This window comes from Penaeus monodon, chromosome 12, assembly GCF_015228065.2.
Source record: "Penaeus monodon isolate SGIC_2016 chromosome 12, NSTDA_Pmon_1, whole genome shotgun sequence".
Taxonomy (NCBI): Eukaryota; Metazoa; Arthropoda; class Malacostraca; order Decapoda; family Penaeidae; genus Penaeus; species Penaeus monodon.
Window position 1 is genome coordinate 430,657 of NC_051397.1, and position 5,993 is coordinate 436,649.

Genomic DNA, 5,993 nt, shown 5'->3' on the forward strand with positions numbered 1-5,993 from the left:
AAAAAAAAAAGAAAAAAATCGGAAAAGGTATTGTCTTCACTCATCTCTTTCAAGAGACAATGCCCAGATAATGACAAAAAGCAACTTTCTCTGGAACAATGATGATCCTTACCTGACAAAATCTGATAATGAACGATAATGAAAATGAAAATGGTAAAAATATCAAAATCAAACTATTAGCACTTCACTGCCATGAACTACAGCAACAACAGCAATAATCATAATAATAATAGTAGGAGGAGGAGAAGGAGGAGGAGGGGTAATACTAGTAATATAGTAATAGTGATATTGGAAGTAATAAAAGTAATAGTAACAGTAGCTACCAACAGTGAAGATAAATCATTGCTTATTCTTAAGAAGTGACGTGCACAAACTTCAAGAAAGAAAAGGTTTAGTTGAAAATGGGCCCTCCCCTCGCAAACTGCATTTCATTCCCTGATTCTGCCTACAAGGGCACTTTTAATATGAAGGTCATCTCCCCCAATGTGCACAGCCCTGGTCTCAAGCTAAAAGATGCAGCAACAGCAGCAGCTGAAGTAGTAGTAGCAGATTTGTAATATCATTAAAGTACTACAATAGCATTAGCAGTAACAGAAACAGTAATCTCAAAGTAACATCAGCATCACCAGTTGAGGTGGTAGTAGTAGTTGCAGCACTAAAAGCTCAGTAGCACTCATGGTAAGAATAACACGGCAAACACTCAACTAGTTTTTCAAGATTTACACACTGTAGTTGAATGCTAGGTTCCTAAAAAAAATAAGCTTACTAATATTATTATTAGTAATAACAATAGTATTATGACCATTACTACTACTACTATTACTATTACTACTACTACTACTACTTATACTAATAATAATAACAATAACATAAATAATAACAATCAATAATGATAAAAAAAAAAAAAAAAAAAAAAAAAAAAAAAAAAATGGTAACAAAATTAATGACAGTGATAGTAATACAAAAAACAAAGACACTAACACTAAGAATAACATTAATATAATTTTCTGAAAAATATAAATATGCAAATAATGGCATGTAGTCAAACAACAGCACAAAAATCTCCAAATGGCATGAAGAAATTGCTTTTCTTGACCAATATCCGTCACAATAGAAGCAATAACTTTCTCCCCATCCAAAGTAAAGGCAATATTAATCATCATGGTAGTAATGATAAAAATAACAATAATATTGATAACAATTAATGTAATAATAGTAACAGTAATGACGATTAAAATGATGATGATGATAATACCAATAATAAAATAACAACATAATAAAATAATAATAATGATAATAAAACAACAACAACATTAATCTGTATTATATCTGCTTCTGTTTCATCCATTCACTTGTTTGCACATAACGCCTCCATGTTACTCATGACACCATACTCCATGTGAGTGTAGAGTTGGGATGCTTCATTTTAAACTAAAACAGCTGATAATTATCAAAGAATGACAACAATAGTAATCATCATAATCATTATAATTATTATCATTATTATTAAAATCACAATCATAATCATCATTAACATTAACATTATCATTATAATCATAATCATTATATTAATAATAATAACAACAACAACAACAAAAATAACAACAATAATAATAACAATAATATTAAAGATAATAATAATAATGATATCAATGATAAAATAATAGTAATAATAATAATAATAATAATAATAATAATAATAATAATAATAATAATAATAATTCATAATGATAAATAACAATCAAAAAGTATTAATATTAATTAATAAATTTTACAAAAAATTGTGCAGTTCATCTACAATACAGAATCTAAATCTTAAAATGACTGCTTAAATACCTTGTAAGTAACTCTGACATCAAAATAAATGTAGAGCTTCCATATACTTAGAAATATATATGTATATAAAATATACCGAATAAGGTACGAATGCACGTAAATATGATTTCCTCCCCACTACCCTTTTTCACATTCTAAAATGAATTGTCCACAGTTTTCCCCTCTTTTTGGCCATTAGCATTCACAGCTCCAATCAATGATGGGTTTTTGCCAAATCATATCTCAACACATGGGAAAAATAGTCACAAGACAAATTACAGAACAAAAACTACAGAATAAACAAATAAAGAGTATAAAGCAATAGGAATTACATACAAATGTAAAAATGACCTTTGACATTTTCTGTGCTAGATGAACGAGCCTTGCATCCATTTACTCTTACATATATAACACCCAAATATATACTTTTTAATTTGAAATATTATAGCCTAGATTATCATTTATAAGATTTATTTTCATTAATTACTGGGACCTGTATTTCCCATTTAAAGAACTGTTTTTTTTTTATAGATGACATTGAGAATATTTCTGCAACAGACCTAAACTGAGCCTTTTCCTATTTGTTTCTTGTTTTATAAAATTTTCAAATAAGATGTACTTGAGGAAGAGAAAAGAAAAAAGAAAAGAATTATTATTATTGTCATTATCATTATTATTATTATTATTATTATTATTATTATTATTATTATTATTATTATTATCATTATTATCATAACAATACTACTACTACTACTTGTAATAATAATAATAATAATAATAATAAAAATAATAACAATCATGATGATGATGATGATGATGATTTATGGGGGCGGAGTCATATATAAACTCCTGCACCTTGCTGATGAGCGTGCGGAGCGCCTCCACCTGGTTTGAAACGAAGAAAATGCGAAGCTCCAATTTGATGCTGCACTCTATGATGTATTACTCAGCAATGATGAGGATGTTAATGAGGATATTATTGCACCTAGTACTAGACTAAATATATTTGCGCCTGTGTGTGTTTATATATATATATATATATATATATATATATATATATATATATACATACACACATATATATACATATACATATATATATATACAATATATATATATACATATACATATATATATATACATATATATATACATATACATATATATATATACATATACATATATATATATACATATATATATGTACATATATACACATATATATATATATAATATATATATAATATATATAATATATATATATATATACATATAACATACATATATACATATACATATATACATATATACATATACACATATATATATGTGTGTGTGTGTGTGTGTGTGTGTGTGTGTGTGTGTGTGTGTGTGTGTGTGTGTGTGTGTGTGTGTGTGTGTGTGTGTGTGTGTGTATGTGTGTGTGTGTGTGTGTGTGTGATGTATATGTATATGTATATGTATATGTATATATATATATATATAATATATATATATATATATATATATATATATATATATATATATATTTATGTAATGTACATATGCATGTTTTCTTTTCAATTTCCATTTATTATGAGGATATGTAATGTGATATAATATAAGATATTCTACATCTATGACCATAATGTGGCCCTAAGAAATATCTCTCAATACTTAGGCAATATGGGAAAAAATGTGAACACTTCACTAGATTGTTATGCTCTAGCAACAAAATATTGATCTTGAAAATCTATACTGCTATCGTTGAGAAAATCCTTTCATATTAACCCTTTGCCAACGGGCATGGCATGTACGTACATGCCATGCCCACTGTGAGTTTACTTGTTTAATTGTTTTTACACATAGATGGCTACACTTGTACTAAGTCACCAATGAGCCAGTTACGAGTATTGCCTGTCTCGCTCGTTCATCCTTTTCATTGATTTACGAAAATATTTTATGTTATCTTATTTTGCTGTTACTAATGTTTATAACATTATATTAATTCTAATGTTTACAATAAAAATAACAACATCGATATTCATAGCACTAGTAAACAATTTGTTTTTCCCGCCAATACAAGGAAAGGTGAAATCAGGTAAGGGCACAAGATCTACTAATTGACTCCTTTGTAGCTAAGCACTAGCAGAGCCATCTATGTGCAGAGACATTTCATAAAAATATAAAAAATGAGCACAGCATTTTCCCCCATTTTTTATTAATTTTCCCCCGTAAGCATTGGGTTAATAAGGCCATGGCTAAAAAGAGCGAAACTCAGGTTTATCTTTCGTATGCCTAGGTTTTTAATTAACACATTTCAGTGTCTTGCACAGGTAACAATAGTCATAACTGTTTTTGTTATATCATTTATGCTTTAGCCTTGGACATATTCAGGCTCCCAAAAGTGTTCCTTTATGAATGAGATATGGGAAGCATCTCCAACAGAGTCATGTTTTGTTTACAAAATGTGTTTGAATGGTCAAAAGAATATTACGGAAAATTATATTATGTTCTGCATAATCAGTTTACTTCTTGTGTACATATAATTGAATATGAAGGCATAAATTCATATATCCTTTTAAATGCAATTAATATCAATTAACAAAGTGACATATTCAAAATATTTCAAGAAGTGTGATGTCTAAAACTGATGTCGATAGATGAAGGACAAAGTATGATGGGAGGTGCTTAGAGTCCACGCATTTTCAACTGATTTTGGTAGTTCTAAATCGTTTTATTTGTAATTTTAAGATGTTGATAATTAAGAACTTGTATATACTGCTATTTCCTAAAGTAATATCAGTAAAACAGTGGTTGATAATTTAATATTATTCAAAAATAAAATCAGATTCGTTTACTTCAGTACAATTCTTAGGAATAAGGGTGGAGTGCAGCCCAGGGAATGTCACAAAAGAAATTTGCGACAGTTTCTAGTGTCGTACGGCAGTTTTTTGTCAGCGGAAATAAGCCTGATGATGATGATGACAATGACAATAATAGATGATAATTATTATTATCATTATAATAACAACAACAATAATAATAATAATATTAACAGCAACAACAATAATAACAGTGATGATAATGATAATACTGATAATAATAATAATAACACTTATAATGATTAACAAGAAAAATAACAAAAATAACAATAACAACAACAACAATTATAATATAAATAAAAATAAAAATAAAATAATAATAATAATACTTATAATAATATATGATGATGATGATCATGATAATAATGATAATGATAATAGAAATAATAATAATAATAATAATAATAATAATAATAATAATAATAATAATAATAATAATAATAATAATAATAATAATAATAAATAATAATAATAATAATAATAATAATAATAATAATAATAATAATAGTAATAAAAAAAAAAAATAAATAATAATAATAACAATAATTATAACAATAACAATAATAAAAACAATAACAATAATAAAAATATCAATAATAATGATAATAATAATTATCATTATCATTATCATCATCAGTATTACTATCATGATCATTATTATTAAGACTACCATTATTATCATCATCATCCTTACTATAAGAAGAGGAAGAATAGACACACATCCAAATCTCTTGCAACTGAAAAGTCAACCGAAGATGGTTCTAAAAGAAGAAGGGCGTGGCCACCCATCTTGCATTCCATTCATGCTGCCTCAACAAAGCAGCAACATGGTGGAGGAAAACAAAAGTGTCAAACTGTTCTCTCCACCTTTGCTGATGTGCATAGAAAATAAAAATAGCCATTAAATGAATACTAACTTTTAATTTACAGTATAGTAGTTTTCTATTATCTTAATAAGAAAGGATAGAATTTCCACACAAAGAATTTCATATAATGAAAAAATAATGTCACAATGCAACTGAAACCTAATAAGAGAGGACAAAATTCCCATTAAAAAAATGTTAAAAATAATGAGAAAAATGCCTTACAAAGGATAATTTCCTTTAATTCATTATAAAACCCAAGCCTCAAACTTAATATCTCTTTACCATGGCTTTAGGGTCTTGGCATAGGCCACCCTTAAACATGATGTGGTGATCTCAGCAATTTCATCTGTTTGCTGGATGAAATCACTAGTATAGTGGTCATCTGAAGAGACAGACAGACAGATAGATAAATAAAGATACATACAGACAGAGTGAGAATGAGAGAGAG

The 5,993-nt window shown here is 27.2% G+C and overlaps 1 protein-coding gene across 1 annotated transcript in view; it reads right to left on the minus strand.

The window, feature by feature from the left end:
• LOC119579163 (serine/threonine-protein kinase D3-like) overlaps positions 1-5,993 on the minus strand; it is a gene marked incomplete in the record, with an annotated part of 142,324 nt that overhangs the window by 27,322 nt on the left and 109,009 nt on the right.